Source organism: Populus euphratica, unplaced genomic scaffold, assembly GCF_000495115.2.
Source record: "Populus euphratica unplaced genomic scaffold, PopEup_1.0 scaffold133.1, whole genome shotgun sequence".
In the NCBI taxonomy this organism is placed as follows: Eukaryota; Viridiplantae; Streptophyta; class Magnoliopsida; order Malpighiales; family Salicaceae; genus Populus; species Populus euphratica.
Window position 1 is genome coordinate 612580 of NW_011499937.1, and position 17012 is coordinate 629591.

General features: G+C 28.6%; 1 protein-coding gene and 1 pseudogene across 1 annotated transcript in view; both read right to left on the reverse strand.

Moving 5' to 3' along the window:
• The window catches only part of LOC105136642 (uncharacterized), a 33324-nt gene that overhangs the window by 9998 nt on the left and 6314 nt on the right, over positions 1–17012 (reverse strand). The gene's annotated exons all lie outside the window — the stretch shown is intronic.
• On the reverse strand, positions 14523–16161 carry LOC105136665 (uncharacterized; annotated as a pseudogene).

The window sequence follows — 17012 nt, forward strand, 5'->3', positions numbered from 1 at the left end:
AGCTTCCACAATTCCAAAATAATAGTAATAATAATAACAATAATAATTAATAATGATGTGGATAATTGAAATAAACAGTGTTTAAAAGAGAGTTTTGCTAGCATTTTAGTTGGCTAGGATACCAAGCAAATAAGAGCAAGTTGTAAGAATGAAGAAACTTTAAATTAGTTGCCTTTTGATTTCCTGAAGGACAGAGATTGCCTTCTTTTTTGGGAAACTTTAGGGTGCACTGGCTTGGGTACCAAGCAAAGAAGAGATACTAAATAGTAAAAAGAAAAATGCAGTTTACAGGATTAAATTGGCTATCCTTTCTCTTGATGGCAGAGTTTTCTTTCTTTTTCTGGACACTTGAAAGAAGGAACACTGAATATCACTAAGGCAAGTAGTATCTTCTAGCTGAATTTCTTGTAGTAAGATGCTTGAACATTGAACTCCCTTGAAAATCATGTAAACTTATTGTTGATTCAATAACTTCAAATATTTAGTTGCGATGGTTCTTCTATATTCTTAACAATAATATCAAATTTGTTTCTAATAATTCAGTAAGCACACTATCAAAGCTTTTATTGAAAGACTAAAAAAATTCACATTCAAGCTGTGATCCAATATTATAGTCATTTCCTAACTTCTGATCAATTCCATGATAAATGCATACAACTTCTGGTAAAATTAATTTATTAAACCATAACGTCTCTTTCTCTCTCTATTTTTTTTACATGATTTCTTTCGGTAATTTAGTTTGATATCTTCAAAGGAATTTTGTGAGGTTTGGTTTTCTTTAGAGGATTTAAAAAAAAAACAGATATTTCTTGGACGTTAAGGTATTTCGGGTTTGAGTGTGAGATATCTTATTAGGAGGTTACTTTCCTTGAGGATTTATTGAATATTACATAATTATTATTTTGGGTTAAATGGTATCAAGAATTGGAATCTAGTTTAAAAGAATTCGTCAATCGGTATCAACACACTCATTGGTCTGGTGGCTGACGAGTCCCTTCTCGTTCTATTGATAAAACCAAAAAGGATGTGATCTTTTGTTTCAATTGCTGAATATGACAGTTCAAAAGACAAATGATGCTCGTAAGAACTGTCGCGGGGGGCACGATGTCATTTGGCGATGGAGGAGGCTCTTGTCGTGCCTCCTGATGAGAGGTGTTATGTGTTGGAAAATTATGATTAGTTTTTGGGAGTCGCCACCTAATATTGTGGTTACTAAGAACCTATGGTCTGTGAGAGTTTGAGTAAGGGACTAGTTATGTAAGGAGAAAATGCATCACTCCTAATGCACCCTACCTAAGATAAGCTGCATTGTTGTGTGATTGTTTTTAGATTGAATTTCTATTTATTGGTCTTATCTAAGGCTCAAGGCAGATCTCTCTTCATGAGAGAGTCTCTATCTTATCGGGTTAAATCCTAACCGTTCTAAAGTCTGAATATTAACATTGTATTTATTTACATATTGTATCTTTAATACCTAAGGATGTATTTTATTGTATAATTTTACACCCTATAAATATTAAAGTCTACATCTAGATCCTAAAAAAAGATTGGAAAAAGATTTTTAATATGTTGGTAAAATCCTAATGTATAATCATAAATTGGTTTAACATGAAAAAGATGCAATTTTATTCTTATTTTTTAATGAAAAATATGATTAAAAACTTTTTAGGATTTGGCTATATGCATGAAAATAATTATTTTTTAAAGTAGAAATTGATTTAAAAGATTTTTTTGAAATTTTTTTAATTTTTTTTCAAAATATTTTGAAGAAAAATGAGTATTTTAATACTGGATTTGTATTTTATAGTGTAAATATACAAAGTGATATTATGCAAAATTAGTAGAAAAATATTTAAGAAAATCACAAAATTTTTTAAAAGAATTTTTTATTTTGTTTCAGAAATTTTTTAAAATAAATAATATTATATTATATATATATATATATATTAAATAAATATTATTAAAACATGTGAGCTGGGTCAGCCTAGCTGATTAGGCCGAGCTCAGCCCTGGAAGAGATGGGCCAATATCGACCCAAAATGGTTGGGCCAATATCGACCCAGAATTTTAGTTTTTTTTTACTGGGCCAGACTAGCTGATTGGGTTGGGCCAGAATTCGCCCAACCTAAGTTTCATGTTAATTATAGCAGCAACGTGAACACTTACTGTTCATGTGCTGCATGCAACCAAACGGTTGCAGGAGCTGCTGACGAGCGGAGGAGGAGGCTACCGGTGTCTGTGGTCACAGACGTGATTAGGAGGTTAAGCTGATGTTTCGGGCGGCGTCTTTTCAAGGAACGATGGAGGAATTGGTCGCACTAAGTAGTTTCTCACGGTGTACTATTTCTGCCATTTTGTTGCAGTAGGATTTTAAATGTGTTATAAGGCATTATGTTCCAGTGTATTTAATGAATTCAGGAACATGAAACTTTTTTGGGACAACCACATTTGAGACCAGACATATTTTTGATGCTCGTACTGGATCGTACAAGTCTACCCCTTCAATAGCTCTAATCCAGGCTTCCAACGCAACCATCGTATCTTGATCAATGTTATTAGATGACTTAGTCTTATGGGACTCGTTGGGAAATGGATCTATGACTGCAGGGGCTAGTGCTGATGGCATTGAGTGTATAAATGCTGGATCGTATGGAGGTTTTTGACCATCTTTACTCATTGTTTCTTTAGGTTGAGTTGTTGTTGAAGGCTGAGCAAAAATAGTTGATTGATTGGAAGGACCTTCACTAGAGGTGTTTCTAAGTGTTTGCTCGAGTAAGCTAGTGAGGTGAGCCACACTTGCTTTTAGAGACTCTAACTCTTCTTGAAAATAGACGTCACGGTGAGCATGGTTTTCATCTTCCATGTTTCTTGCTCAGAGTCGGGTGTTATAGGCTTTTTGAGGACCTATATTTCAACCTGATGCAAGTATGTATTTTATTTACAATGGATGGATGTAGGCGTGTGAATGCAAATGCATATGTATTGGGTATGAATGGCAAAAACTCATGCAAAATGAATATGTAGGGAGATCATGCTCTAAAGGAAGGTTCTAGGTAATTACATGATAGGTAGGCTTTCTATTTAATCTTAAAAGGGTCTATGAACTATCTAGTGACCACCTCACGTGAAGGCAGTATAAGGGTTTACAAAGAATGGTTGGGGCATACTGTGACCACCATTATCGAGTAAACACTCATCTTATAGTTGGATGTTTCACAAATCTGAACCCCGACTGAAAGTCATGAGGCGGATCACTACTCCTTACCTAACCTAGAATTGGGTTTATTTGCAAAATTAAAATGCTAAAGCAAAAAAAATGCAAACTAAAATTAAAGAAAAAAAAACAAGCAAAGCTTAGTCCAACCAGACAAGGTGGTCCCTAGTGGAGTCGCCATCTGTCGTGAGGGGCGCAATGGCGGAGGCTCTTGTTGTGCCTCATTATGAGGGGTGTTGTGTGTTGGAAAATTATGATTAGTTTTTGGGAGTCGCCACCTAGTATTATGGTTACTAGGAACCTATAGTTTACGAGAGTCTAAGTAAGAGACCGGTTGTGCAAGGAGAAGACGTATCAACCCTAGTGCACCCTACCTAAGGTAAGCTGTATTGTTGTTTGATTATTTTTATATTGAATTTCTATTTAGTGGTCTTATCTAAGGCTCAAGGCAGATCTCTCTTCATGAGAGAGTCTCAACCTTATAGGGTTAAATCCTAACCATTCTAAAGTCTGAATACTAACATCGCATTTATTTACATATTATATCTTTAATACCTAAGGGTGTACTTTATTGTATAATTTACACCCCATAAATATTAAAGTCTACATCTAGATCCTAAAAAAAGATTGGAAAAAGATTTTTGATATGTTGGCCAAATCCTAATGGATAATCATAAACTGGTTACGATATCCATTTTTTTAACATGAAAAGGATGCAATTTTATTTTTATTTTTTTAATAAAAAATATGCTTAAAAGTTTTTTAGGATTTGGTCATGTGCATGAAAATAAGTTTTTTTTAAAAAATAAAAATTGATTTAAAAGATTTTTTTAAAAAAAATTAATTTTAATTTTTTAAAAATATTTTGAAGGAAACCAGGTATTTTAATACTGAATATGTATTTTACAGTGTAAATATACAAACTAATATTATGTCATTGTTTATCTTTAATGTTTTCTATCAAATATTCTAACATAAATCCCAAATCTTTATTTGGAAAATTAAAAAAATTTAATAAAAATAAAAAATAACTCAAATAAAAAATGAATAATAATCTAATAGATACATTTCATGTTTGTTTAAAAATTATTATTTAATTTAAAAAACAACTTAGCTAATCGATACATTTGATAAATAAATTGTCGGTTAGCACGTGGCACCGAATACATACGCGTACAGGGCGACCAAAGCTTGAATTACCACGTAACCTTACACGCAAGCAGCAAATTGATAATCAATTTCCCCCTTCTCCACGCTGCGGTCTCTTCTCGAGGGAGACAGTACAGGTGTCCTTCATGGCATAACTCTTCTTTTCATAATTGTATATTTGTATGCACTCGATACAATTTAATATTGTAATTAAGATATATATTTTTTATTTTTAAAAATTCTTTAAAAATAAAAAATATTTGAGAAATGCATCATTAACTTGAATAAGTTTAATAAGATTGGTTAATTTAATAATATGATTTAAAAATTAACAATAATTAACTATAAAAAATAAGATGATAATATCATATTTAAAAGGAGAATAAAAAAAATTCATCAAAAAATTTAAATCTAACAAATTTACCAAAGAAAAAAAATAGTAATAAAAAATAAGGATCATATTTGACGAAAAAAATTAAATTAAATGATGAGAGGTGAAAATAAAAAATAATTCAATTAAAAAAATTTAAAATAAAAAAATTAATAATAAAAAGAACAAGAACCTAATTTTATAGATAAACAAAAATTAAATAAAGATGAAGTTGGAAAAAATTTAACTTTACAAATCATTTTAAATAAAATAAATATTAATAAAAAAACAAGAACTAATTTAAAGAAAAAGTAAATTGAATAGTTGTTTTGAAAATACAAAAGTTGAAGCATTAAAATTGACACGTAAGGTGAAAATAATGAAATAAAGTTGTCAGTACCACATTAGAGACAATCATTCATGTATTGGCGTATACAATTCATGTATCAATTCATTTGTTTTTAATAATATTTACATAACTCAATTACCAAAGTGCCTATTATTCAACCTGATAACAACAAAAAAATCAAAATGTAAAGATGAAAAAGCATATGAATGCTAGTTAAAGAATTGATGATTTTAAGTTAGTTCAATATTTTTTTGTTTTCAAGAGTAAATTAGTAATTTTATAGTGCAAAAAAATATATAATAAGACTCTATTATCTTTAATAGACAAGCCATATAATGATATTTGGAGAGAAGAAAAAAATCATTATTTTACTATTCCAATCCAGAATATAAATGAGTTTAGAATTACAGTTTCAAAGACACTTTTCTATTTTTTTGTTTTTTTTTTCATAATGTTTTCAAAAAATAATTTTCATTATCAATTTTCTATTCTTAATTTATTTTTTTGAATTCTCAATTAAATACTTTATTTAATTTTTAAGTTTTTTTATCTATATTTTCATCTTAATTATACTTTCTTTGTAAAAACTGATGTCATTGTTTACCTTTAAGTATTCTAATATAAATCCTAAATAGTTAGTTGAAAAATTAAAATAATTTAATAATAAAATTAGAATAAAAAATAACTGGAGTATCAAATTGATAATAATCTAATAGATATATTTGATATTTGTCTAAAAAATATTATTTAATTTGAAAAAAGTAGCTTAGCTAATCAATATCATAAATTTTATAGTATTTAAACAGTAACTAATAACATTCAATTAATTAATTAATTGAATCCATTTTATATAGAAAAAAATTCCTATGAAGATATTTTATTATTTTGTATAAAAAATAAATTTTATTATCTCTTCTATTTATATTTTTTAAAATTAACTAACAATATAACACTAATTACAATTTAAATAACATAAAAACTTTCCATGATTGCTCTTTTATCGTTATACAGTCCAACCCAAGTAATTTGCTGGGGAGATATTGTTATCATTTTTTACTTGTAATAATTTATTTTTTAATAAATTAATTAAGATATATCACTAAATTAATTAAGATAACAAAAGTTTTTTTTAATTAAGATAATAAAAGTTTTTTTATCTCATATTGAGAAAAATATAATTTTTTTATATAGATTAAAGTTTCAAATCTTATATTTTTTTAAAAAAATTTAAATATTTATATAGTGAACTTTGAAATGAATTAGCAACCAACTAAAAAATATATATAAAAAAAGTGTTTTTGAGTATGAGAAAAAATATATTTAAAAAAACAAAACTCTATTTGATTTTTATCGAGTCAATCAGTTTACTATAGGCTAATTATCAACCCAAATTTTAAACAAAATAAATTTGACTAACATTATTGAATTATGCTGGTAGCAGAACCCACTCTTACTGAGTCCTAGTGGAGCATAACCCACTATCATTGAGTTTTGCTGACACTAAGACCCAATACTCCTAGGTCCTCCTACCCACCATTGTCTTATGTTGTTATGTCTTCTTGTTGGTAAAAGACTCTAGTGTCTTTGGGTCCTATGGGTCCTACAAGGCAGTAGGATCTAGTAAACACGAGTTTAGCTACAGATTCAGATCTAATACCTTGATAATATTACCTAAAATAATATTATATTATAATATTTATGAATTGTTTTGTAATTGATTTTATTATAAACAAATTTTCTAATATAATACAAATAAATAAAGTATATGATGTGAATAAAAATTTTATTTAGAGTTCCTTCAACTTTAATATGATAATATATATGTATGTATGTATGTATTAAAGAATTTACTGCGATTATATGTGAACATGTATTAAGAATATGCACATATTAATTTTTTATGTCAATATTTAACTATTTTTTAAGTATTAATAAAGTTTGTTAAAATATATAAATCATTTAGTCTAAGATAAAACAATAAAAATAACATAATACAATTACTAGGATTTCTTTTTAAAAATAATATTATTAAATAAATTCTTGTTTATATCCATTAAAGATAATATAATCCTTCAGGTGAGACAACTTTACTCTTTTTTTATTTCTTTATTTTTTTTACTAAAATAGATTATGCATATACTACATTCACCACTATTGTTAATATACTATTATTTTTGAAACATAAAGACAAATATATTTTTATAAAAAAATTCAACACAACTTCAAATAAAAAAAAATTATCTTCACTTAACTTTTATACAATATAATAAAACTCTTATTCTTTCATTTCCTTGTTATAATATGAAAAACAAATAAAAAAATAAAAAAAAATTAAAGTATTAGATCTTTCTGGGCATGACCCAACATTGATTTGTCCTATCGAGGGCAGAACCCAACACCATTTAATCGGTTTTGCTAGCCACAAGACCCAACCCCATATAGTGGTAACAATTAGATCCTAGTGGCAATAGGACCGAACGACCTTGCAATACTTGTTAACTAAAAAAAACACATCTCATAAGCAAGGTTGTCAATTACGTTCCATTTCATCTGGAATGGTCGAAATATTTCATAACAATTTGAAAAACAGAACAAAATGGAACAATTTTTATCTCATTTCAAATCTTGATTCGTTTCAGATTTTTCAACTAAATTTCGTCATGAATATTCCAATTTCATTCCACATGTTCCGTTTCGGTTTTAAAAAGTTATTAAATCAAATTGAATCTGATTCAATTTAATTAATTAAACCATCCAAGTATGATATTAATAATAATATTGAAAATTATTATTACTATTTTCATTAATAATGATATTAGTTTTTTAAAATTAGATTTATCACTAATATATATGGTTTATATTCATGTTTTTTTTTTCAAGTTGAATTTAAGCAAAGTAAGAGATGCTTTAGATCCTATTAGTTTTGATAGTATTGACCTAACTTTATATGTAAAATATTTATGTTAAAAGATTTTAATTTCATCATATTTTAATATTTTGTTTTAGTTGAATTACTTTAAGTTAAAAATCTATTTAATCTTGACTATTTAGAAATATTTTAAATTTTAAAATTATATTTTTTTGATAATATATTTATGTTATATAATTTATAATTAATTTATCTTAAATTTGAGTTGTATTTATTAAATGTGTGTGGGAACAATACAACTTTAAAATAATACGCTGAAATATTTTAAAATTAAAATATTTTATTTCAATTAAAAAAATAAAATATTTACTAATGTGGAATTAACAACCTTGTCACAAGTGTTAAAATATTGTTTATAGTATAAACACTTTATACAATAAATTTATATATATGAAAAATATACAATATTTTCCCACATGTTTTTAAATAAAATATAGAATAATAAATATGGATAGGGTTAGCACGTAGAACAACAACGTTACACCTCAAAGATGGAATCGACCACCGACAGTCGTACTACTCCAATTATATAATACCAGCCGCCCTCAATAACAGTGTATTAGTCAAATCCTTATCCTTGATCTCTTGTCAGCGTAAACATTCAACATAGATGATTGATTATTATTATTTTTTATATATAATTGAAGATGTTTAGGTAAGTTTACACATATTATTTTTAAATTTATTAAATATTATGTAAATCCAATAAATAAATAAAACTTTATAAATACAGGATAGTTAAAAACGCGCTTATTTTTTTTTTTTAAAGATGGATTTTTCCAAAACAACACCATGGTTGGGTACAGATTTTTGGGATAATAATACATATTTAAAAATTATCATAAATATATAGAAATTATTCTTAAGATAATTTATTTCATTGGCTGGTAGATTACTCTCATAAATGTACAGCTCGATCTATCTGTCTTTCTTCGATGTGGGACAATATTTATCTCTTTGCTCAAGGGCATTTTTGTCCGAGAAGAGAGCTTAGCTCACCGTCTCGCTCAAGTCCTGCTGAACAAAGAAAAGAACGAACAATGATTGAACGGTACCTCCCTCGGATTCCAACATTTTTCGAAGAAGATGCTTCACAATTATTGCTCGATGTGGGACAGTGTGTTTCTGTTTGCTTCAAGCCCTCCAAAAACAAATAATCAGTACAAAGTGTTTTTGGATTCCAACATGTTTTCAAGAGGAAGCTTCACAATTATTGCTCGACGTGGGACAGTGTGTTTCTGTTCGCTTCAAGTACTTAAAAGACAAAAATTCGATACACAGTGTTATTGGATTCCAACGTTTTTTCAAGAAGATACTTGACAATTATTGCTCGATGTGGGACAGTGTGTTTCCCGTTTGCTTCAAGTCCTCCAAAAACAAATAATCGGTACAATGTGTTTCTGCCTTTTGTTTTTACACGTATAACTTCGAATTTTTAGATAAAAAAAATAAAATTTTTAATATCTAATTTTTTTTAGATAATAAAATAATAAGGAAAATAAGATTCAATTAGTATAGAAAAATTTACTTGACACAGATGAATAAAATAATATATATATATATAAGTAATAAAAAAATAGAAAATCGAGTAATTCATATCTGTTGAATAAAATTAAAAAGAAAAATTTAAAGAATTAGTTTTAATCACTAAAATCAAATGATATCTTAAAAATATATTTACCAAACATAACAAATGTGTTCCGTGTGGGATCGATAATGTATTTTAATCATTGTTATCAAAAATCATACAACTTCACTTGTTTTGATGTGAGATAATGTATTTTGTTCAAAAATATTGGGTTTAATTTACAACACAATTTCTAAATTAAAATAAAAACAATATTGGCTGCATTGTTTAGAACAACGCAGCTCATTCTCCTATGCTATTTTTTTTTAAAAAAATATTTTTTGAGTCATTATTCTTTTAAGACATGCTATTGTTTTTTTAAAAAATCACTATCCTATGCTATTTTCGTTCAAGGATATTTTTTTTTAAAAAAAGAAAAGCTATTAGGTTATTTATTTGGAATGTCTTTAATGTTTTAATTGGCCTTCACAAACATTTTATCAAGTTTACTAGCTATTTCAAACGTGACACATACGGGTTGGATATTTTTTTTAATAAAAAAAAATTAAAAAAACAAGTTTTTCCAACATGTTTTTAAATATAAATTAAATATAAATAAAAACATTTATGTATACATACAATTAAACAAAACAAGAGCCATTTATATCAATAAATAAAAAGAAATTAATAACAATAACTAAATATATATCTTGAAAAATCAAGAGATGAATATAAATGAAGATACTTGATCTAGTAATACAAATCATTTACTTGATTGTATTCAATAACTCTATTAATTAATATACATTCTTTATTTAATCAAATGACAATAGAAATAGACACATATATAATATTGATTGAATAAAATTAAAAAAATATATTATAAAGTTATACTTATTAGAAATATTATTCAAAAATAAATATTTATTATTTTTAAAACTAAATCTCAATTATATAATACATAAAAATATTATAGATAAATTATAATAATATCTTAAAAAATTAAAAAATATATAAAATAATTAAAAAACAACAACTATTTAAGGCATGATAAATAGAAAAAATAAGTATTGACTTTTTTTTTTAAGACAAAATTATATATATAAAAAAGGGAAAGTGGCCAGACATTCAATTAGAAATGCCCTAGTGTCCATTTATGTTTTTATTTTTACAAAAACATAAAATTAGGTGAACGAGCCCCAATATTTTTATGGAAAAAATTCTCTAGTTAACGTGTCATCTTGTTTTGCCAAAATTTCAGTTCTTGAGGTGCCTCAAAAATAAAATTTATTTTTTATTTAAAAATTTATTTTTTTATCAGAATACTTAAAAAAAATTTAAACACCTTATTATTAATTTTATATATTGCAATAAAAAAACACATAAAAAATCAAAATCAATTTAAAATAAAAAATCTTCTCAGCTTAGATTTGGCTTTTTATATAGTTTTAAGGTGAAAAAACATTTAAGTTAAATTCTCGTTATCAAATAGATTTTTTTAACATTAAAATAGATCATATTGATGGACAGAATTTGATGATCTCTTTCGTCGATCAAATTAAAGATTAAAAAAATAACAAAAATAGACTTCAGTATTACAATTGAATTGCAAAGCTATTGGATTTAAGTACTATTTAACGAAAACGAGTCTGAGCTGCGAGTGGGAAGATAACCGAAGGCCCTTAGGTGCGACAATCTGCACCTGTTTTCTTCTCACGTTTTTGCTTCAAGTCCTGATAAAAACAAAGAATGGATCGCATGCAGCACGAGTCAATGGTGCGACAGTATATGGCCCTCCAACTCACCCACCCTCCAACAACATCTCTTCAAAGAAATATATGATTTACTCTGTTTTTTCAGGCAAAGGTTTTTATTCATTATACTTTTGGGAGCAACGCCAAAAACGTTTGTGAGACATCAGTTTCTCTTTAACCTCTTTTTTTTTTTTTTGTCTGGTTAGTTGGACGTGACAGAGATTAATATGCCAGTACATGGTTCATATGCACTTTCAGCTCTATGGGACTGGATTTTGCTTTTGGATTGCATTGAATTGAAAATTTGCTTCTTTTTCTGGCTTAATCTGCATGATTTTGTTCCTGTTTACAATTTACTTGCCTTTTCCCCTAAGAATTTCAAGATTAATATGCCAAAAGCTGAAGTTTTTTGTTAGTTTACTGAAATCTCTTTCTTGCACATAGAGAGAAATCCGGCAATGATATCTTCAAATACTCTGTTGAGATACCTGCATATTAACAGTACTGGTCTTCTTGCTGCTTTATCCGAGCTTTAAATTCCTTGGTTTGGGTGCTGGGTGTGTCCCGCTAGCTATCCTGTCTGCTCTTCTCCAAATAGGAGCTTTTATGCTCTTTCTATTTTAGTCTCCTAATCTACCATGCAATCTTGATGAAAATGGAGATTTTCTCAATGGCATTTGATGCGCACAAAGGCGAGGGCATCCCATTGAATTATGGATTTAGCATACGGGGTGACAGACGTGCATAGTAAAATTCGAACCTAGATGCAGAGGAAGGGAACAAGTCCCTCCTAATTCAATTATGATCTTGAGAAGTGAAGTAGATTAATTGTTTTAAATAATTAAGTAATTTTTTCTTATAAAAAAGTTATTCTATGACGTATATTGAGACTTTTTTTTTTAAAGATTATAATAATCTTAAAAAAACAAAATAAAATAAATTATAAAACTTAATTTTCAATAAATCTAATATTAAAAGATAAAATAAAAAAAATTATAAGAAAAAATTAAACTCGTTATACTTGTCAACAAACCCATAAATTTTTTAAAATTTAATAACATATTGTTTTCCAAAACTATTTTTTAAACTATATAATAAAAAACAATAGACAATTACATAATCATATTCAATTAAAGAACAAAAAGTACCGAAACAATTAGGATTACCTTGTTAAATTCGCAAGTCAAGTCATTGACTCCATAAAATTTATTAACCTAGTTTTTTTAAATTATTTTTTATTTAACTAAACTTTTTAAAAAATAGATCATATCACGATGTTAAGATATTGTTTTGATACCAATTCAATGCTGAGATATTTTTTATATTTTGTAATAACCATATAAAAAATAAATTATCAACTCTAAAACCTATAAACATATCATATAGGAACTAAAAAGAATCAATAACCAAAGAAAAAAAAAAAGGTTAAAATACAAAGAAAAAAAACAACACTAGTTAAAAAAAAATTCAATTTAAAAAAAAACTATATATTTCAAACTATTGAGATGAAAGTGTAACATTTGATAATTTATAAAGATAAAAAAAATAATTTCACCTAATTTTCAAAAATAAGTTAACTACTATTTAAAAAAAATTGATTAATCATACTTTAAATTTAATCATTAATTTTGAATTTAATGATACGAATTAATTGAGATAAATAAAATAATGTTTTTTTTCACACATGAAATCATTATCATCAAAGTGTCCCGCTTTGAATTCAATAAAAATGATAGTAAAATCTTTGTAAGAACTCTTTTTCCATGATATTTAAAAAGAAGAAGACAGTTTCTAATTACTTTCAGAAAAGAATTTCTATAATTGTTGCTTATGATCGAAGGACCTGACAAATGCTTCATCCATTGTTGTAAAACAAATACCTGTGTTGTGCTATGTAAGAATATAATTGATTCTGCAGTGCTCCATTATACAATTTACTTGAGGGAAAGGATAGCGAGGAAGGAAATCGGTATCATACCTCATAGGGACTGGACATTAACATGCCTGCATTATCTCTGAATTAACGCTGGAAGATGTTCTTCATCTTCCTCGTTCAAAAAAATAAAAATAAAAATTGCAGTGAAGCATCATTCATTTGTTATGAAATTCAAGCAGTCAACAAAAATAAATATCTAATTAATTATTTATTTCATAGTTTTTTTAAGAGGTATTTAGAAGTGTGGTAGCGGTTATTTTTTAAAATGTTTTTTATTTAAAAATACATCATATATATATATATTTAAAAAAAATATTTTTAACATCAGCACATCAAAATAAATTAAAAGCATAATAAAATATTAATTTGAATTAAAATAAATAAAATAAAAATTAAATTATTTAAAAAACACTTAAAAAAAAACATACATTTAATAACATACTCGAAGATTATATTTGGTAATTGATTTAGCTATTATATCATAGTGTAGAGTCTATCCACTAATAGTATTTTTATTATTGATTGATTTTTAAAATATTTTTTATTTAAAAATATATTAATATAATTATTTTTATTTTTTTTAAATTTATTTTTAATATCAATATATTATAAATAATAAATTTATTATATCCTAAATTTTGTATTGTTACATTATGTAATCTACATGAGAAGAAAAGAGCGAGAACTAGGAAATCGGTAGCGTATCTCATCGAGACCTGACAGTGACATATTTGCAGTTTTAGCCAAATATCTGTATAAGATCTGCCATTGGACGTTATTGAATTTGTTTTCAGAAATTCAAGTAATATAACAAAAGTAAATATCTAATATTAATAATTTATTTCATAGTTTTTTGTTTGACACAAAGGCATCAGTATTGACAGGACTCATCAATAAATAGTCTGAGGATCATACATAGTAAAAAAACTTTGGTGGAGTGCCTAATTTGTCTTAGTTAACTTAGCAAAAGCTAGTTCTCTTATTCCATTGATCATAATTACTTTGTGTTGGCGAGCCTCTTGGAAGAGCGCCAATCCTCTGTGCCTTAAAGCTTTTGTTCTTTAGCTGCCACGACCTTTTTAAGTTCTTCCACCTCCACCTTCAAAATAACCATGTTGGAACTCAGTGTGGGTAATTAATTGATATTTTATTAATAAACGCAATTTATTCTTATTTAAAAATCGAAATTAGGAGTCTCTTGGATTTCAATTTCATTCCTCACTCCAAAATATATAGAGAGATTAATTTCCTGGTATTAATTCAGATAGGCATCTGCATGTTTCATATTATGTGGAGACATTACTTCTATCTTTATCACCACTATAACAAATCTCCCATCGCTTCTCCAATCCCAATAAATGCAATTGCTTGGCGAGCTTTTCCCCACCGATTACCACTGACTTTGCTATTTTCCAGAGATTTTGAAACGTTATATCATCAAGAGATAATTCGGAAAGCAAAATTCCATCAACAACATCCTTCTTCCTCTTCGCTTATCGTCTCCTGTATTGTGCGGATTTAGACGCTGCAAGTCTTGCAAAGTATCTAGATATCCCTCATCACCGGCTCCTTTAGAGAGCATATTTGGTCTCATCACCAAAAGATACATCATGTATTCAGATAGACATCTGCTTGCTTCATATTCTGAGAAGACATTACTTCCAACTTTATCACCACAATAACAAATCTCTGTTGCCAGATGCCAAACAAGAATGCTCCGACTGAATTCTACTTCAGTCGTGCACCACTGGTAGTTCTGTAACAGTTCCTCTCTTTCTAGCACACCATCTCCCCCCTGACCTATTATTTTACTTCTGAGATTTTTATAAATTAAACAAAAATCTTCTTTCATCTTCTTAGCTTTATCTCCAAGATGTCTGAAAATAAAACGTTGTAGATCACCATTCATATCTACCCGATGCACAAACATCTGCCTCATCTTTTCATTGATTCCCAGCGATTTCAAACATCCAAGTGCCCTGTTTTCAAGGCAACAGCTTATCAGGTCATGCTGTGCTATGGATCTCGACCACCTCTCGCTTCTAGTTAACGTCCTTATCTGAGAATAAATAGCACTATTCTGGGCATTCCACCCTTCATCTTGCAACCAAATCATTGTCCAGTCAGAGAAAACAAGGCATTAAAAAGCATAAAACTTGAGAAAAACAGCGGCCGCAAACAATAAATACGTGATTGTAATGTCGTTAGTTGAGGAGGCATGCTTGTCAATCAGGATTTGGAATGTAATAAACGCAATAAAAGTGAGCAGAAAGCTGATACAGCGAAGAATGATTCCGGCACGAGAGTAAATCAGGGGCGCTATAGTGTAAAGCATATCATATATTAATCCAACCTTAATCTCTACCACCTTGAAGGCGACTTCTGCTTTATTTTTGGAAATCAGCACCTGGCTTTTTATTAGTGCGGGAATGCCAAGGACAAGATCCTGCATCATAAACATGGATATATCCAAAAAAGTATAAGCTTGAAGAAAATAATTTCCCAGGAGAGCTTGATCACGTGTTTTTGTTAAAGCCTTTAATGGATAGAAAGGCTGAAATTTTGAGAGAATAGACTTTTTCAAGCCTTCAGAGCTTGAAGAACTGAGCACCCAAGAACTGAGCACCCAAGTCCTCTCTGCGTACTTTAGAATGCCAACAATGAACACTGGGATTGCTATGAATGTGAGCATACCGCTACCCCAAAACCTCGAGAAGAGATAAAAAGCCACTCCGACTTGGACTACAAGACCAAGTAAGTGCCTTAACCACAACTCGTTATCTTCAATCGAGTATGTAGTGATTGATTCCGGGGCACCAAGGTGCAGGAGTAGAAAAGGTGCCCAAAATGCCTGGATGGAATTGTTTGCTTTTTTTGAACCGTCGTCTGATATGAATCAGATCTGGTGGCCTTGAGGTACACGTGGGGTTGGACCAAGTCAGAAGGATTATTGCAGTATTTGTTAGGTAATGAGTTTATTGCATTAGAATCGGTCAAATAAATAAAGGTTGTTAGTATGGGGCTCTATATCTTTAGCAGTCACTCTGTTAGGTTTTCCTATTTTATTGCTATTTTTTTGCCTTGTCAGTTATAATGCTTGCTGGCCTATTTAAACAGCAAAGAAAAGGGAATAAAGTATCAATTAAGAAATTAAACACTCTTCAGCCTCTGTTATTCTTCTTCTTCTTTCCTACCCAAAATTAATCCTATCAGTGGTATCAGAGTTTGGTTCGGTTCATGGATACACGTTCGAAATCAAATGTGGAATTCCGAACGGAAGTCACCGACATCTTAACTCATCACGAGTCCAGCTTTGATGAGATGAAACAAGATGTCAATGAGATGAAACACGACTTGAATGAAATAAAACAAAATTTTTCCCAGGTTACATCGACATTATAAGGTGTCATGGTTGAACTCCAAGCCTTTCGACTTAGCCGCCAAGATCCTCCACTGGACAGGGAAGGCAATCCCTTTTATAGAGGAGAGGCATCGGGTAGCAGTCTAACCACCCTCACACGCCCAGGTTTCGAAAGGAATCATAATGTTTTTGATAGAGTCCAGAATCAGCCAACTGACAGAATTCAACATCATACTCAACTAAAATTGAATTTTCCGATATATCGTGGTGACGAAGATCCTATCGGGTGGATTTTTAAAGCAGAACAATACTTTGAGTTCAAAGGGATCGAACCCATGCAGCAAGTGCAGCTGGCATCATTCCATCTCGAAAAGCTTGCCTTA